Source organism: Artemia sp. Qi Xiang Cuo, chromosome 10 (genome assembly GCF_049724085.1).
Source record: "Artemia sp. Qi Xiang Cuo chromosome 10, ASM4972408v1, whole genome shotgun sequence".
Classification (NCBI taxonomy): Eukaryota; Metazoa; Arthropoda; class Branchiopoda; order Anostraca; family Artemiidae; genus Artemia; species Artemia sp. Qi Xiang Cuo.
In genome coordinates, this window is record NC_142803.1 from 43,561,290 (window position 1) to 43,581,435 (window position 20,146).

At 36.6% G+C, this 20,146-nt stretch overlaps 1 protein-coding gene across 1 annotated transcript in view; it reads right to left on the reverse strand.

The window, feature by feature from the left end:
• The window catches only part of Obsc (Obscurin), a 247,589-nt gene that overhangs the window by 13,338 nt on the left and 214,105 nt on the right, over nt 1-20,146 (reverse strand). The gene's annotated exons all lie outside the window — the stretch shown is intronic.

Consider the following 20,146-nt stretch of genomic DNA (forward strand, 5'->3'; position numbering starts at 1 on the left):
CCCACAATTTTATTTTACAGCTTTTTGGATATCTCAACACCAAGCAATACCTTTCAAAAGGCATTTCAGAGCAAGTTCCTTTCGTAATGTCCCTCCTAAACCAATTTTACAAGTTGAAGCATCCATACTTTTCACTCACAACTTTACTTTACAGCTTTTTGGATGCATCAACACCAAGAAATACCTTTCAAAAAGGCATTTCAGAGCAACTTATTTTCTTAAAGTCCCTTCTAAACCCATTTTACAACTTGAAGTACCCATCCTTTTCACCCACAACTTTACTTTACAACTTTTTGGATACCTCAACACCAAGCAATACTTTTGAAAAGGCATTTAAGAGCAAGTTCCTTTCTTAAAGTCCCTCCTAGACCCATTTTACAAGCTGAAGCATCCATCCTTTTCACCCACAACTTTACTTTACAGATTTTTGAATGCACCAATATCATGCAATACTTTTCAAAGACATTTCAGAACAAGTTCTTTTCATAATTTCCATTGTAAAACCATTTTCCAAGTTGAAGTACTCATCCTTTTCACCCACAACTTTACTCTACAGCTTTTTGAATGCTCCAACACCAAGCAATACTTTTCAAAGGGCATTTCAGAACAAGTTCTTTTCTTAATATCCTTCCTAAGCCCATTCTACATGTTGAAGTTCCCAACCTTTTCACCCACAACTTTACTTTACAGCTTTTTGGATACCTCAACACTAAGAAATACTTTTAAAAAGACATTTCAGAGCAATTTCCTTTCTTAATGTCCCGTCTAAACCCATTTTCTAACTTGAAGTACCCATTCTTTTCACCCACAACTTTACTTTACAGCTTTTTGGATATCCCCAACACCAAGAAATACCTTTCAAAAGACATTTCAGAGCAACATCTCTTCTTAATGTTCATTCTAAACCCATTTTACAAGTTGAAGCATCCTTCCTTTTCACCCACAACTTTACTTTACAGCTTTTTGGATACCTCAACATCAAGAAATACCTTTCAAAAGGCATTTCAGAGCAAGTTCCTTTCTTAATGCCCCTTCTAAACCCATTTTCCAGCTTGAAGTACCAATCCTTTTCACCCACAACTTTACTTTACAGCTTTTTGAATGCTCCAACACCAAGCAATACCTTTCAAAGGTATTTCAGAGCAACTTCTTTTCTTAATGTCATTTCTAAACCCATTCTCCAACTTGAAGTACCTATCCTTTTCACTCACAACTTTACTTTACAGCTTTTTGGATACCTCAACACCAAGAAATACTTTTCAAAAGGCATTTCAGAGCAAGTTCCTTTCTTAATGTCCCTTCTAAAACCATTTTACAAGTTGAAGCAACCATCCTTTTCACCCAAAAATTTAATTTACAGTTTTTTGGATACCTCAACACCAAATATACCTTTCAAAAGGCATATCAGAATAACTTTTTTTCTGAGTAACACTCCTAAAACACTTGATCAGCTTGAATTACCCGACTTTTTCATTAGAACTGTACTCTAATATTTTTTTCCAGACCCAAACAACAAGCCATTATTTTCAAATGGCTATCTTATATTTTTACAGACCAAGTTTTTTCTTAATGTCCTTCATAAACGAATTTTACAAGTTGAAGTAGTTATCTTTTTCACCACAACTTTATTTTACGACTTTTTGCACACCTCAAGATCAAGCAATACCTTTCAAAAGTCATTTCAGAGCAAATTCCTTTCTTAATTTCCCTCCTGAACCCATTTTAGAAGTTAAAGTACTTATCTTATCCACCACGACTTTACTTTATGACATTTTTCCACACTCAAACATCAAGCAATACTTTTCAAAGGTATTCCAGAACAAGTTTTTTCTTAATGTCCGTCCTAAGCCAATTTTACAAGTTGAAGTAACCAACCTTTTCACCCGCAACTTTACTTTAGAGCTTTTTGAATGCTCCGACATCAAGCAATACTTTTCAAAAGACATTTCAGAACAAGTTCTTTTGTTAGTGACCGTCCTAAATCCATTTTACAAATTGAAGTACCCATCCTTTTCCTCACAACTGAACTATAAGGCTTTTCGAATACCCCAACATCAAGCAATACTTTTCAAAAGCATTTCAGAACAAGTTCTTTTCTTAATGTCCTTCCTAAACCCATTTTACAAGTTTAAGTAGCCATCCTTTACAACCAACACCAAGAAATACTTTTCAAAAGGCATTTCAAAACAAGTTCCTTTCTTAATGTCCCTCCTAAACCCATTTTACAAGTTGAAGCACTCATCCTTTTCACCACAACTTTACTTTACAACTTTTTTTCTTAATGTCCCTTCTAAACCCATTTTAGAAGTTGAAGTACCCAACTTTTTCACACAAAACTATACTTCACAGCTTTTTGAATGCCCACAACACCAAGCAATACTTTTCTAAAGGTATTTCAGAACAAGTTATTTTCTTAATGTCCTTCCTAAACCCATTTTACAAGTTGAAGTTCCCAACCTTTTCACCCGCAACTATACTTTACAGCTTTTTGAATGCCATATCATCAAGCAATACTTTTCAAAGACATTTCAGAACAAGTTCTTTTCATAATTTCCATCCTAAACCCATTTTACATGTTGAAGTACCTATCTTTTTCACCACAACTTTACTTTACAACTTTTTTTTCTTAATGTCCCTCCTAAACCCATTTTACAAGTTGAAGTTCCCATCCTTTTCACCCAAAACTTTACTTTACAGCTTTGTGAATGCTCAACACCAAGCAATACTTTTCAAAAGGCATTTCAGAACAAGTTCTTTTCTTAGTGTCCCTTCTAAACCTATTTTCCAACTTGAAGTACCCATCCTTCTCACCCACGACTTTACTTTACAGCTTTTGAATGCCCCAACACCAAGACATACTTTTCAAAAGGCATTTCAGAGCAAGTTCTTTTCTTAATGTCCCTCCTAAACCCATTTTATAAGTTGAAGTACGCATCCTTTTCACCCACAACTTTACTTTACAGCTCTTGAAGGTCACAACACCAAGCAATACTTTTCAAAAGGCATTTCAGAACAAGTTATTTTCTTAATGTCCCTTCTAAACCTATTTTCTAACTTGAAGTACCCATCCTTCTCACCCACAATTTTACTTTACAGCTTTTGAATGTCCAACACCAAGAACAACTTTTCAAAAGGCATTTCAGAACAAGTTGATTTCTTAATGTCCCTCCTAAACCCATATTACAAGTTGAAGCTCCCATTCTTTTCACCCACAACTTTACTTTACAGCTTTTGAATGTCCCAACACCTAGCAATACTTTTCAAATGGCATTTCAGAACCAGTTTCTTTCTTAATGTCCCTCCTAAACCCATTTTACAAGTTGAAGTACTCATCCTTTTCACCACAACTTTACTTTACAGCTCTTGAAGGCCACGAAGGTCTTGAAGGCCACAGCTCTTGAAGGCCCTAACTTTTTAAGTTAGGTTAGGTTAGCCTACGTACGCGCGCGTGCGTAGGCTAGCCTAACTTAACCTAACCTAACATAACTTAATCTAGCCTAACCTAACCTAACTTAAACATGGAGAGACGGTTAGCTAGCTGACCTAACCTAACCTGCCTTAACCTAACCTAATCAAACCTAACTTAATCTAGTCTAACCTAACTTAATCTAGTCTAACCTAATCTAACCTAACCATACTCACCGGAAAATCCCCCCAGGTCGACTTTGTATTTCTCTCTTACTATGCATGCTTGTTGGAGATTTTTTATTTTCTTTGAAAAAAAATTAGAATTGAACTATAACTTTATTCTTTTCTCTAAGAAAATTCAGAAGAGAACTTTAAATTTCTTTGTGTCTTTGTGAAATTACGAACTGAAGTGGATGATTTTTATTTTTCTCTGGAAAAATTAGAATCGAACTGTAAGTTCTTTAATAAAATTCAGACTTGAGTTAACTTTTTATGATCAATGTAAAACTTTTTCTATCTTCTATGAAAAATTTAGAACAGTAATTTGAAATTTATCCATCTTTTTGAGAAAAATCTGAACTGAAGTGGAAAATTTTTATATTTCTTGAAAAATAGAATTGATCTGTAACTTATTTATTCTCATATGGATAGTTAGGAAAAGAACTTGAACTTTTCTTCACATCAATGAGAAAATTAGCTCCTTATCTTCATAGAGAAATATTCACGATCTATGTGTAACTTTTTCTATCTTCTACAAAAAATTTGGAGGAGAATTTAAAATTTATTTCTTTGGGGAAACATCTGAACTGAAGTGGAACCTTTTTATATTATTAGGAAAAATAGAATTGATCAAAAACTAATTTCTTTTTCATTGAGAAAATTCAGAAGAGAGCTTGAACTTTTCTTCACTTCATTGAGAAATTTCAAATAGAACTTTAAATTTCCTTTTGTCTTTGTGAAATTAAGAACTGAAATGGAAGATGTTTATTTTTTTTGGAGAAATTAGAATTGAACTGTAAGCTCTTTAATAAAATTCAGAAGATAACTTGAACTTTCTATCTTCTATGAAAAAATTTGGAACAGTATTTTAAATTTTTTCATCTCTTTGAGAAAAATCTGAACTGAAGTGGAAACTTGCATCATATTGTGGCGTGCATAAAAAAAAATCTGACCTGAAGTGGAAACTTGCATGATATTGTGGTGTGCACAAAAGTTGTCAAGTAAAGTTGTGGTGAAAAGGATAGGTACCTCAACTTGTAAAATGGGTTTAGGAGGAACATTAAGAAAAGAACTTGTTCTAAAATGCCTTTTGAAAAGTATTGCTTGGTGTTGTGGGCATTTAAAAAGCTGTGAAGTATAGTTCTGGGTGAAAAAGTTGGGTACTTCAACTTGTAAAATGGGTTTAGGAGGGAAATTAAGAAAAAAGTTGTAAAGTAAAGTTGTGGTGAAAAGGATGGGTACTTCAACTTGTAAAATGGGTTTAGGAGGGACATTAAGAAAAGAACTGGTTCTGAAATGCCATTTGAAAAGTATTGCTTGGTGTTGGAGCATTCAAAAGCTGTAAAGTAAAATTGTGGGTGAGAAGGATGGGTACTTCAAGTTAGAAAATAGGTTTAGAAGGGACATTAAGAAAAGAACTTGTTCTGAAATGCCTTTTGAAAAGTATTACTTGGTGTTGTGACCTTCAAGAGCTGTAAAGTAAAGTTGTGGGTGAAAAGGATGGGTACTTCAACTTATAAAATGGGTTTATGAGGGACATTAAGAAAGAAATTGGTTCTGAAATGCCATTTGGAAAAGTATTGCTAGGTGTTGGGGCATTCAAAAGCTGTAAAGTAAAGTTGTGGGTGAAAAGAATGGGTACTTCAACTTGTAAAATGGGTTTAGGAGCGACATTAAGAAAAGAACTGGTTCTGAAATGCCTTTTGAAAAGTATTGCTTGGTGTTGGAGCATTCAAAAGCTGTAAAGTAAAATTGTGGGTGAGAAGGATGGGTACTTCAAGTTAGAAAATAGGTTTAGAAGGGACATTAAGAAAATAACTTGTTCTGAAATGCCTTTTGAAAAGTATTGCTTGGTGTTGTGGCCTTCAATAGCTGTAAAGTAAAGTTGTGGGTGAAAAGGATGGGTACGTCAACTTGTAAAATGGGTTTAGGAGGGACATTAAGAAAGGAACTGGTTCTGAAATGCCTTTTGAAAAGTATGTCTTGGTGTTGGGGCATTCAAAAGCTGTAAAGTAAAGTCGTGGGTGAGAAGGATGGGTACTTCAAGTTGGAAAATAGGTTTAGAAGGGACATTAAGAAAATAACTTGTTCTGAAATGCCTTTTGAAAAGTATTGCTTGGAGTTGGGGCATTCAAAAAGCTGTAAAGTAAAGTTGTGGGTGAAAAGGATGGGAACTTCAACCTGTAAAATGGGTTTAGGAGGGACATTAAGAAAAAAGTTGTAAAGTAAAGTTGTGGTGAAAAAGATGGGTACTTCAACTTGTAAAATGGGCTTAGGATGGACATTAAGAAAAGAACTTGTTCTGAAATGTCTTTGAAAAGTATTGCTTGATGATATGGCATTCAAAAAGCTGTAAAGTATAGTTGCGGGTGAAAAGGGTGGGAACTTCAACTTGTAAAATGGGTTTAGGAAGGACATTAAGAAAATAGCTTGTTCTGAAATTCCTTTTGAAAAGTATTGCTTGGTGTTGTGGGCATTCAAAAAGCTGTGAAGTATAGTTTTGGGTGAAAAAGTTGGGTACTTCAACTTGTAAAATGGGTTTAGAAGGGACATTAAGAAAAAAGTTGTAAAGTAAAGTTGTGGTGAAAAGGATGAGTGCTTCAACTTGTAAAATGGGTTTAGGAGGGACATTAAGAAAGGAACTTGTTGTGAAATGCCTTTTGAAAAGTATTGCTTGGTGTTGGTTGTAAAGGATGGCTACTTCAACTTGTAAAATGAGTTTAGGAAGGACATTAAGAAAAGAACTTGTTCTGAAATGCTTTTGAAAAGTATTGCTTGATGTTGGGGTATTCGAAAAGCCTTATAGTACAGTTGTGAGGAAAAGGATGGGTACTTCAATTTGTAAAATGGATTTAGGACGGTCACTAAGAAAAGAACTAGTTCTGAAATGTCTTTTGAAAAGTATTGCTTGATGTTGGAGCATTCAAAAAGCTGTAAAGTAAAGTTGTGGGTGAAAAGGATGGTTACTTCAACTTGTAAAATTGGTTTAGGAAGGACATTAAGAAAAAACTTGTTCTGAAATGTCTTTGAAAAGTATTGCTTGATGTTTGGGTGTGGAAAAAAGTCGTAAAGTAAAGTCGTGGGGAAAAAGATAAGTACTTTAACTTGTAAAATGGGTTTAGAAGGGACATTAGGAAAGGAACTTGCTCTGAAATGTCTTTTGAAAGGTATTGCTTGATCTTGATGTGTGCAAAAAGTCGTAAAATAAAGTTGTGGTGAAAAAGATAACTACTTCAACTTGTAAAATTGGTTTATGAAGGACATTAAGAAAAAACTTGTTCTGAAAAAAATATAATAGAGCCTTTTGAAAAGTATTGCTTGATGTTTGGGTGTGGAAAAAAGTCGTAAAGCAAAGTTGTGGTGAAAAAGACGGGTACTTCAAGTTGGAAAATGGGTTTAGAAGGGACATTAAGAAAGGATGTTGCTCTGAAATGCCTTTTGAAAGGTATATTTTGGTGTTGAGGTATCCAAAAAGCTGTAAAGTAAAGTTGTGGGTGAAATGGATGGATGCTTCAACTTGCAAAATGGTTTTAGGAGGGACATTAAGAAAGGAACTTGCTCTGAAATGCCTTTTGAAAAGTATTTCTTGGTGTTGAGGTATCCAAAAAGCTGTAAAGTAAAGTTGTGAGTAAAATGGATAGTTAATTCAAGTTGGAGAATGTGTTTAGACGTGAAATTAAAAAAGTAAGTTGCTCTGAAATACCTTTGAAAGGTATTGCTTTGTGTTGGAGCATTCAAAAAGCTGTAAAGTAAAGTTGTGGGTAAAAAGGATTGGTACTTCAAGCTGGAAAATGGGTTTAGAAGGGGCATTAAGAAAGGAACTTGCTCTGAAATGCCTTTTGAAAGGTATTTCTTGATGTTGAGGTATCCAAAAAGCTGTAAAGTAAAGTTGTGGGTGAAAAGGAAGGATGCTTCAACTTGTAAAATGGGTTTAGAATGAATATTAAGAAGAGATGTTGCTCTGAAATGTCTTTTGAAAGGTATTTCTTGGTGTTGGGGATATCCAAAAAGCTGTAAAGTAAAGTTGTGGGTGAAAAGAATGGGTACTTCAAGTTAGAAAATGGGTTTAGAAGGGACATTAAGAAAGGAAATTGCTCTGAAATATCTTTTTAAAAGTATTTCTTGGTGTTGAGGTATCCAAAAAGCTGTAAAGTAAAGTTGTGGGTGAAAAGGTTGGGAACTTCAACATGTAGAATGGGCTTAGGAAGGACATTAAGAAAAGAACTTGTTCTGAAATGCCCTTTGAAAAGTATTGCTTGGTGTTGGAGCATTCAAAAAGCTGTAGAGTAAAGTTGTGGGTGAAAAGGATGAGTACTTCAATTTGTAAAATGGGTTTACAATGGAAATTATGAAAAGAACTTGTTCTGAAATGTCTTTGAAAAGTATTGCATGATATTGGCGCATTCAAAAATCTGTAAAGTAAAGTTGTGGGTGAAAAGTACAGGTACTTCAGCTTGTAAAATGGGTCTAGGAAGGACTTTAAGAAAGGAACTTGCTCTTAAATGCCTTTTGAAAAGTATTGCTTGGTGTTGAGGTATCCAAAAAGTTGTAAAGTAAAGTTGTGGGTGAAAAGGATGGGTACTTCAAGTTGTAAAATGGGTTTAGAATGGACTTTAAGAAAATAAGTTGCTCTGAAATGCCTTTTGAATGCTATTTCTTGGTGTTGAGGCATCCAAAAAGCTGTAAAGTAAAGTTGTGAGTGAAAAGGATGGATGCTTCAACTTGTAAAATGGGTTTAGGAGGGATATTAAGAAAGGAAGTTGCTCTGAAATGCCTTTTGAAAAGTATTTCTTTGTGTTGAGATATCCAAAAAGCTGTAAAGTAAAGTTGTGGGTGAAAAGGATGGGTACTTCAAGTTTTAAAATGGGTTTAGGAGGAACATTAAGAAAAGAACTTGTTCTGAAATGCCTTTTGAAAAGTATTGCTTGGTGTTGTGGGCATTCAAAAAGCTGTGAAGTATAGTTCTGGGTGAAAAAGTTGGGTACTTCAACTTGTAAAATGGGTTTAGGAGGGACATTAAGAAAGGAACTGGTTCTGAAATGTCTTTTGAAAAGTATTGCTAGGTGTTGGAGCATTCAAAAGCTGTAAAGTAAAATTGTGGGTGAGAAGGATGGGTACTTCAAGTTAGAAAATAGGTTTAGAAGGGACATTAAGAAAATAACTTGTTCTGAAATGCCTTTTGAAAAGTATTGCTTGGTGCTGTGGCCTTTAATAGCTGTAAAGTAAAGTCGTTGGTGAAAAGGATGGGTACTTCAACTTGTAAAATGGGTTTAGGAGGGACATTAAGAAAGGAACTGGTTCTGAAATGCCATTTGAAAAGTATTGCTAGGTGTTGGGGCATTCAAAAGCTGTAAAGTAAAGTTGTGGGTGAAAAGGATGGGTACTTCAAGTTGGAAAATGGGTTTAGGAGGGGCATTAAGAAAAGAACTTGTTCTGAAATGCCTTTTGAAAAGTATTGCTTGGTGTTGTGGCCTTCAAGAGCTGTAAAGTAATGTTGTGGGTGAGGGGGGACCTTTAGGGCCGGGTGGCCCTTTGGGAGCCCTGTGGACCTTTGGGGACTGGTGGAGGGCCTTTGGGGGTCCGGGGAGGGACTTTGGGGGTCTGGGGAGGGCCTTTGGGGGTCTGGGGAGGGCCTTTGGGGGTCTTGGGAGGGCCTTTGGGGGTCTGGGGGGCACTTGAGGGCCGATTGGTCCTTTGGGAGACCGGTGGACCTTTGGGGACCGGGTGAGGGCCTTTGGGGGTCCGGGGAGGGTCTTTGGGGGTCCGTGGAGGGCCTTTGGGGGTCTGGGGAGGGCCTTTGGGGGTCCGGGGGCCCTTTGGGAGTCTGGGGGACCTTTGAGGACAGGGGGAGGGCCTTTGGGGGTCCGGGGGCCCTTTGGGAGCCTGGGGGACCTTTGAGGACCGGTGGCTTCCTTCGGGGTTGGGGTAGGGGGATCGGAACCCTTTGGGGTTGTGGTAGGGGACCTCTCAACACTGTTCAAATGGAACTTTGTGTATTATAACGACCACAGAGTTTCACCCTCAAATCCTCTTCTAAAATCATCTTTTAAATCATCTTTTAAAATGTCTCTAACTGTTTCACCGAAATAATTCCATAAAATGACTGAAACGGTTTCGCCCAAATAATCCCTAAATGTAATTTCAGCGTGTTCCTTTTGTTTGGCATCTCTGCGCTGATACATTTCAAATTATTTGGAAACCCTTTCGTGAATCAATCTCTTCATCGCTAAGATCTAAACATTCGCTTGGAGACAGTTCTCTTTAGAAACAACAAATTAGTTCCCTTTCGTGTCAAATCAATTCTCTTTAGAAACAACAAATTAATTCCCCTTTCATGTCAATCAATCAATCATGACATCATCTGTCATGTGTGATCTAAACTTTGCCTCGGAAACATTCTCTTTGGAAATACATCAAAGACATTAATTAACTTGACGTCATCTTCCAGACATTAATTAACCTTGCCCGGAAACAATTTGATTAATGACTCAATAATCCATGAAAGTGAGAAAGTTTCTGTTTTTCCATTCTCACTGACAAAAACCATAAACCAGACATAAATGTGAGAAAGTTCCTGTTTTTTCATTCTCACTGACAAAAACCATAAAAACATCCATGAATGTGACAAAATTCATGTTTTTCAAGTGACAAAAATATTGTTTTTTCATTCTCACTGACAAAAACCATAAATCATCCATAACCATCCATGAAAAACATCAAATAAATCGACCAACACACATAACCATCCAAGAAAACAGACATAAATGTGACAAAGTTCCTGTTTTTTCATTCTCACTGACAACAAACAGACATAAATTATGTAAAAAAAGTTGTAGGTGGCAGCAGGGGTGAGTCCTGGGAGATATTATGGCATCTCTACTACCAGACTAATGCCTCGATAATTACCACACTCACTTTTATCATCTTTCTTATAAAGTGGCTTAATTAAGGTTTTCCTAAAATCGTTAGGTACTTCCCATTTCTCAGAAATCACATCCATAATCTTCAGTAACTAATTTCTAACCTCAGAGCCACCATATTTAAGAAACTCATTTACCACCCTATCAGCACCTGGAGCCTTATTATTTTTTTTAAATCCTTTTAGTACTATTGCTAATTCCTCACAAACCAATCTTCCTTTACATCCAAGGTATCACAAACTTTTTCATTTTCCTCTATATCTTTTTCTGCAACTCTATTTCGGTCAAGCAAATTCTCAAAATGTTCGGCCCATCTCTCTAGTTCTTTCCTTATCGCTAATTGTGACCCCATTCCTGTCTTTAACTGGGCCAAGTCCGGATTGACTACTCCCTCTCAATTTATTAACATGCCAGTACAATATTTTACTATTATGCCCTCTAGCTGAATCTTCCAGATCCCCGGCAATTTTAATCTGCCAAAATTAATATGCAAATTTTGATTTAATTTTTCATGTACGGTGGGCCAAATTCGAATCTGCATTAGTTGAAAAACGTTCAGAAATTAAATAAAAAAAAGTTGTTTTTTTTAAACTGAAAGTAAGGAGCGACATTAAAACTTTAAACGAACAGAAATTATTCCGTATGTGAAAGGGGAATCCTTTCCTCAACACCTTGCTGTTTACGCTAAAGTTTTTGTTCAATTAAAAAGTAGAGTTGCGACAAAGAGTCAAACTTTAGCATAAACAGTGAGACGTTCAAGAGGGGACAGCCCCTTTCATATACGGAATAATTTCTGTTCGTTTTAATTTTTAATGTTGCTCCTTACTTTCAGTTTAAAAAAAAAATTTATATTTAATTTCCAAACAGAGAATAATTGTTTTTCCTGAAATCTCACGAGTTAACCCCTGCTCTGTACAAAGGTGTTTAGAACACATTTTAAATCATTTTATAGAAGAGCAAAAATGAAGTTTTTGAAACTTTCGAGACCTTTCTTAGGATCTAATTGGAAGGAAAATTAGAAAGAATCGCAACTGAATAATTCAGGGTCATTTTAAGCTTAATAGAATTACGATAGGTTATCTATAAGGTAAAGTTGACAAACTATTTACCCCAATCTTAAATAGTTGTTCCTACCTCCTATTAGGTAATTAAATTAAAAAAAACAAGTTTTTCAACTGAAAGTAAGGAGTAACATTAAAACTTAAAACGAACAGATATTAATACGTTTATGAGGGGTTTGCCCCCTAGTCAATACCTTGCTCTTTGCGCTAGAGTTTCAATATTGTTCAAATTCTTTAATAATGACCCTTGAATCACAAAGGCCGTTTAATTAGAATAGATAGCTCTTTTGAAAGTACTAAAAAAAATTAGCGTAAAGAGTAGTATTAAAAATTTAGCGTTAACCCCCTAGTATTGACTAGGGGGCTAACCCCCTCATATACGCAATAATTTCTATCCGTTTTAAATTTTAATGTCGCTCCTTACTTTCAGTTGAAAAAACTTGTTTTATTTATTTAATTTCCGATCGGTTTTTAAATTATGCTGGGAAATTCGGCGCCTCATTTATAGAAGTGTCCCTTCCCCCATGAAAATATCCTCTATGGAAAGATCCTTCCACGTAATCCCCTTCCCGGACCCTCCACTAGAAAAAAATCCCTCCTGAAAACGTCTGTATACTTCCCAATAACCAATTCTACATGCACACAATGGGCAAAGTTTATAACTTGCATCCCTTCCCCGGGGACTGTGGGGGATTAAGTCATCCTCAAAGACATAGTTATTATATTTTTGACTTTGCTGAACAAAATGGCTATCTCAAAATTTTGATCAGGTGACTTTGCGGAAAAAATGAGTGTGGGAGGGGGCCTAGTTACCCCCCAGTTTTTTTTATCGCTTAAAAAGGGCACTGGAGCTTTAGCTTTCGTTCGAATGAGTCCTCTTGCGATATTCTAGGACCACTGGATTGTTATGATCAACCCTGGGAAAAACAAACAAAAAAAAAACAAACAAATAAACATGTATCCGTGATCTTTCTTCTGGCAAAAAATAAAAAATTCCTTTTTTTTGCAGATAGGAGCTCGAAACCTCTACAGTAGGGTTTTCTGAAACGCTGAATCCGATGGTGTGATTTTAATTAAGATTCTACCACTTTTAGAGGGTGTTTCCCCCTCTTTTTGAAAATAATGCACATTTTCTCAGTCTTGTAACTTTTGATGGGTAAGACGAAAATAGCGACTAAGACCACACTGCCTTTCCATCACAAACAGCAAAAGTACGAAGAACAATAGGGAAATCTTTTTGCAAGACAGTGGAGATAATTTGAATGAATGTTTCGGCCCTATGTCCAAGGGCCGTCCTCAGCAAGACAAAAATATATGAAAGAAAAAAGAGTCACGACAACATGCGACCAATAAAACCAAAAAGTAAAAATTTTTCAAAACAGTCCTAGCATCCTTACTTCAGCGAAGTTCAACCAGGACTGATAAAATGTAAGGTAAAACAAGGCGATTCAATGAGATGAAAGAAAAATAATTTAAAAACACGTTCTTAGTGCTAATCCAGCTTTTTTGGCAGCTAGCCTCAAAGATCTTTTTGTGACCGGTTCTGTGTTCATGTCTATCGGTTTTTTAAAATATTTTGTAAGATCATTTTTAATTAAATTTGTGTATAGAGCATTTAGTGTATATTCCCCCAAGTCCCTATTTAAGGAAATATTATTATTAATCTTAAGTCTGATTTCAATTGATTCTCGTATTTTTTTTGTGATGAATTTTTGTGATTTATCAGTCCTGGTTGAACTTCGCTGAAGTAAGGATGCTAGGACTGTTTTGAAAAATATTTACTTTTGGGTTTTATTGGTCGCATGTTGTTGTGAGTCTTTTTTGTTTCATATATTTTTGTCTTGCTGAGGACGGCCCTTGGTTATAGGGCCGAAATATTCATTCAAATTATCTCCACTGTCTTACAAAAAGATTTCCCTATTGTTCTCCGCACTTTTGTTGCTTGTGATGGTAAGACAAAACTTGATGACACTTATATATTTGAAATCAGCATAAAAATACATAGTCAGTGATCCAAGGCTCGCTATCGTTCAAAAAAAGGAAAGGGGTGGCTCACATCAGCTGCAGTTAGTTTGAGAGTAAATTCTAGGGTAATCGGGGGCGCTTACAACGAATATCGGGGTGCACAAGTTCGCACGCATGTAGAACATGGTCATTTTAGCCTATAAAGTCAAATTTAGCCTGTAGCGACGTCATACCGCTCTTGATTTGTTTACATGGTCAAATAAATGAAAAATTTATAAACTCGACGTATTCTGAATCATACGAATGTGTACTTTCATCTGTTTTTTTTAGTTTTTCCTCACAACATTTATTTTTTTAGTTAACCCCTGCTTAATTTTGAAAACAAGGTTTTTTAATATACTTTTTCTTAGTTTTTTCGGTTTTTCTGAAATCTTTGCCTGCATAAGTATATTTTTTTTATGCTTTATTTGAATTTTGCTCGTAATTACGAATCAAACCATGTGCCTCTTTTCCAAAAAATCTTAATTCTTGAGCAACTATTTATTTTTTCTAAATAACGTCATAGCTTTTAGAAATTATCCTACAATGACCAAGATTTTTTTTTAATTTATTTTAGCTGTTAAAAAAAAAAAATGAAAACGAATGAAACTGCACATCATTTGAACCGTCAGAATGTCTTTTACACGCTTTTAATAAAAACAAAGTCGATACTTGAATCTGAAAGAATATATAATCTTTTGAACCCGACAATCCCCCCCCTCCAAAAAAATAAGAAAATTTTCTAAATAGTGGCGTTTACTCGAAATATTTTTGACACTACCTATAATTTTTATCTCACCAAACAATATATCACTCATACTTTAATTAATTTTTGCATTTAAATTTTATATATATAACATTTTTAACCAGGAAAAAAAAACAACAGATGCCTCGTTCTGCGATCGCATGTGCGAATTCAGTTTCCATAGCAATAAAAAAAAAACTGAGCATCTTACATATCGGGTTTTAGTTGCATAAAGTAGCGAAAGTTATAACATAAAAGGAAAGGATTTAGGATGTTGATCTGCTCCAGCTAAAGGTAAAGATTCTGGCAACAACGATTTTAGGCGGGGGTGTCAGTTCTCTTGCATGAGGTACACCTTGTTTTCTAGCTTAGTAATGTTGTCTCATTGTTGTGTTTTTTTTGTCCGGTTTTCATTTTTGTGTTACAATTGTTGTGTTTTCTTCTGAAATTCAGCTTGTTCCGTTTCCTGTTTCCCTCCGACCGAGAAATTCACAACTTGGGACTGATGTAGGCCACATTCCAAATTCAAATTAATCCACATTTAATCTCGGATTTTTACTTTTATTGAAAATTTTTGTAATGAATTCTGATTTTTAACGATGATTTATTTTCTACAGACTGCTCGTCAACGTCTCCTGCAGACATCGGAAGAACTGTTGATGTGACTGGTGTGTCGAGCGGATGTTTCGGGAGGAATCCCCAGGAAAGAACTTGACAGATGGTAACCGCTCTTGACACTCAAACTAGTGAACATGCCTGGAAGGTTAAAATTCCCATGAAAACTCGACGTTGTGACTCCGCTTCCTTACTTTCTTTGTTTGAAAATATTTACGAGACTCCGGTGCCATTCTCGGTGCCGAACCTGGACCTCTGCTGGACGCTTTGTAGGTTGTGCCCTACGAAACTTCTTGAACTGGAATTTGAAGAGTCAACTTCCGGTTGGAAAGCCTTCAACACAAGAATCGTTTCTTCCTGGTGTAGCAAAACCACCGTAGGTTACTTACCCTTGCTTCCCTATTCACTAACATCCTGTGAAGTCGTAGCCTCTGCCATTAGCATCTGTCAAAAAGCAGCAGCGAAGCTTGGAAACCAGTACACGGCCATCAGTCAGGATCTAGCTGTCTATGAAATAAGCTATGGCCTTCGAAAGTCCCAGCCCGAAAAATTCTCCAATCTAGTTCTCTTATTGGGCGGTTTTCACAAGCTCATGAACTATTTGAAAGCGGTTGGATCTCTCATGGATGGAGCAGGACTAAAAGAAGTTATTGCTGCGGCAGATATTCTCAGGGAAGGAAATTGCGAAAAAGGTCCTTTCAGGAAAAAACATGCACCAGGCACTCCATGCTCACTTCCAGGTCTACGAAGGAATGAACGCATTCTGGTGGGAGGAATTTGAGAATTGGCTTGAAACATCCTGCTTTGTTTTAGTGCCTTCTACAGTCGAAAAACTTCGAATCCTGAGTGATGCAATTAAACGCTTCAAAATTGAAGCTAGTTCTGAAGCATGTAAACAGATAGGAGATGTGTTGGAAGTACAACGAGAAGTTCTCGAAGTACAACGAGTCCAGATGTACCATAAGGAATCACAGCCTCTGGATCAACTATTTAGATCTTATCCGTGCCGGAAACGACTATCTTTATGCTGAAAGAGCTGCAGACTGGGGATCACACTTAAACGCCACAAAAGAGATGAGTCTGATTTTCTTCACCTCTGGAAACCATATACATGCCGCAGCTGCGCTTAATTACCTAGAAGAATTGTTACGCCTGCCTGAAAAAGCGCCAGAAGTTCAAAGAGGGTTTGTAAGTGACAATTTTGTTGTTAGAAAAACAACCGAGTCGTTTTTCAGCAATTCATGCGATCTGGCTTTAGAGTAGACTGTTAATTTTGCCATAAAAGGTCATCGAGGAGTTTCTGGTATCGTTGGTGCGATAACGAAGGAAAATGCCAGGGATCGATATCTGGCTACTCTCCCCTTTCTTGCAGCAGTCATCAGAACGCTGAAAGCAAACCTGAATATGGATGAAAAGGCAATAAAACATCGTAAGGATACCATCGTATCTATAAATCTGGCAATAAATGGCCGAAATCGGGTTATGGACTTGGTGAAGTTGTTCAAGAACCCATTCAAGACGACGAAAACAGAACTGCACAGATTGATGACAAATAATACAGCTCCAGAAGTCATAGCGAATAGTCTGCTGAACATCTGAGAAATTGCCTTTGAAGCCATAAGCTCGTATCTTAAAGGTACATCCACGAAATTGAAAGTTGGAATAGTACAAACTTTCGCCTCTTTTGCCAAAACAGGAAAAAAGAAAGAGCCACAAAAACATATTTTGGGAAAACTGAGCTGCTTAAACGAGCTCTGCCTCTTGAACATTCAACACAAACGTCGTCCCTCTGTGAGCTGCTAGTACGAGCTATATCCATATCCGGCCTCACTTGCAGCACTATCATCAAGTGGTAGGGAGCCTCAGCTTCGTACTAGTACAAAATAAACATCCCTGAACTATAGTCTGCAACAGTCTGGCTTGCAGTCATGGCCAAAAATGGTTCCACATACGCTTTTTGAAGACTCCTCGATCTGACTATACAGTTGGTTTCATGAGTGTCATAAGGTGCTATCGACCAGAACAAAATGAGAAGCTAGCCGATTTTAGAATAAGAGTTTACGATGGGATTCTTAGAAATATACCCAAAGCTTGTCAGTCTATCCATTTGGTTAATGACAGGTATGACAGTCTTAGTGACGATAGAGCCCGTGATGAATACTCGTTTAACCTCAAAGAAGCATCTGACTGTCGAGAAAGAAGAGGAGATCCTAGAAGAAATATTTCCAGCCCGTTCACTTCCTCCAGAAAAACTGCAACACTCTGGGACGGTATTCTCAGTAGTCGCTTAGCCTAAGGTCGACTCTTGAAAGTTCTTTTCGAGGTCTTGGAGTACAAAATTTTGACCCGTCTGTAGGTTCATCTCGCTGGAGTTTTCGAGAGTCGATATAGGGCTGTTACAGTTACGCCCCATGGAAGCTCCGTTGATGACGATCTCTCGTCTTGCCATGAGAAAGCAGACACTCGGGTGTTATACCACACAGCAGTTGCCGCAAGACGAAAGCGCACACTTGTGATAATACAAGCCAACGATAATGATATCGTCTTACTAGCTGCATATTACTTCCAGTATCTTGCTAGTCTCGGCCTCAAGCAGCTCTTGGTTAAGTTTCCGTCCTACTGCATACCTATTCATAAGGCAGCACAAAAACTAGGATTAACATTTTGCAACGCCTTGCCACAGCTTGAGTGGATGTGACACCACAAGCTCTCTGTATGGAATTGGAAAGGTCCGTTTTTTTTCAGCACTAAAGATTACGGAAACTTGGCCGAGGTCTTTGGGTAATAAGGCTTGACTTCTTGCAGAAGAGTCTTATTCCGTGCACAGATATGGCTTAATCGTGATTCGTAACCAACTTGTGGGTATGGTGAATGGTAGAAGTGTTAATAACTTCAAAAGTATGAATGATCTACGAGCACACTTGTACCCAAGATTGGAGGATTTGCGGCTTTTACCACCAACTGATATCTCGTTTCTGCTTCATTTGGAAAGGTGCATGTTCCAGTCATTGATTTGGATCCGAAGCCACAGCACGGTATTAATTTAACTCAGGCTACCAATATGGTCTGGAGAATTAAAGATCATGAACCGAAGCTAGATCTAGTATCTGTGAGGCTGCATAGGCTTGCATCGCTCTCCTTTTGCAACCGTAATAAGACGAGGTGTGACTCGCACTGCAAATACTCCAAAATAGGTTTCTGTGACAGCGCATGCAAGTGTGGAGCTAACTCCCAAAAATGCCTACTTTCCGATGTGAATCAGAACGAACCCGAAGACGAAGATGAAGAAGAAAAAGAGGTTTGAGCCACCGTTTCATGTTAAGTTTTAAATATTTGGTTTTTATTTGTTTTGATATTAAACTACAAATGCAGTCGTCTAAACCTTACTTTCAGCTGATCATGACGGTTGCCGTCTACTACATCAGCGGCCGTGGACCCAATCTAACCGATTGGATCATTGGCCCCTGCTACGCTGGGATTTAAAGAAAAATAGTATCTCAAATCAGCCTTAGTCACCTCTTCACCACGTGTTCACACGGCTTCGCCACCTTGAGACTCGTGTATGAGCCTATGTAAGCCAGATTGTATCTACTACTACTACTACAGAAAAAATAAATAGTTACTCAAGCATTAATATTTTTTGGAAAAGAGGCTCATGGTTTGACTCATAATGACGAGCAGAATTCAAATAGAGCATAAAACTATACCAAATTCGCGTATGCGATCGCAGAACGAGGCATCTGTTCTTTTGTTCTTTTTTTCCTGGTTAAAATTATTAGTTTTATAGAACGTAAATACATGATTTGATTCAAAAAAGATCGATCTATCGTTTGATGAGATAAAAATTATAGGTTGTCTTCAAAATATTTTGAGTAAAACGCCACTATTCAGAAAATTTTCTTTTTTCTGGGGGGGGGGGATTTTCTTGTTCTAACGCTTATATATTCTTGCAGATTCAAGTCTCGACTTTTTTTTGTTAACAACGTATAAGGACATTCTGACGGTTCCAATGATGTGCAGTTTTATTCGTTTTCATTTTTTTGTAACAGCTAAAAAAAAATTTAAAAAGAAAACTTGGTCATTGTAGGCTAATTTCTGAAAGCTATGACGTTAGTTAGAAAAAATAAATGGTTGGTCAAGAAGTAAATTTTTTTAAATAGAGGTACATGGTTTAACTTGTAAGAACAAGCAAAATTCAAACAAAACATAAAAAGATATACTTATGCAGGCAAAAATTTCAGTTAAACCGAAAAAACTAAGAAAAAGTATATTTAAAACCTTGTTTTTTAAACTAAATAAGGGTTAACAAAAAAAAAATAAAGGTTGTGGGGAAACACTAAAAATACCAGGTGAAAGTACTTGTTCTTAGGATTCAGAATATGTCAAGTTTATAAAGTTTTCAGTTTATTTTACCATTTAAAAAAAATTGAGAGCGGTATGACGTCGTTATAGGCCTAATGTGACTTTATAGGCTAAAATGCCCATGTTCAACACCCGTGCCATCTAGTGCACTCCGTTATTCGTTATCAGCGCCCCCGATTTCTCTAGAATCCACCCTCAAACCAACTGCAGCGACTGTGAGCCACCCCTTGAAAGATAACGGTCCCTGGATCACTGACTAACAATTCTTTTGATGTATCTATTGCGTATCAAAATTCTGTTTTTTAGAGTTTCGGTTACTATTGAGCCGGGTCGCTCCTTACTTAAAGTTCGTTACCACGAACTGTTTGAAACATCTCAGTAAATAAGACCAATTGATAAAGACTCACTAGCAAAATCTACCTTCCTTTCTGACTCATTTTCTTTAAAAATGCAAAATGTTCTGAAGTTCAACAAAATGTGACGCTTAAGCATAGGCCCTGTTTCTGTTTTTATCTAACCTGTTTCTGTTTTTACAACAACAAAAAAGTAACAGAAGTGAGAAACGTTTTGACAGACGTGTTTCTGTTTTTTTTTATTTTTCTGAAAAACAGAAACAGTGCCGATGTTTAGCGACGATTATCTAGCAAAGTCTCTTTCTATCCCCCTAAGACACATTTTTTGGAAAAAATAACCATTAAAAGATTTATAATTTTAGATTACTAAAAAATTTTATTACTTAAGAAGATAAAATTTTTTTAGCATATGGAGATGTATCTTCCTAGGATGTTCATTTCTATTCAATAAATGGAAGA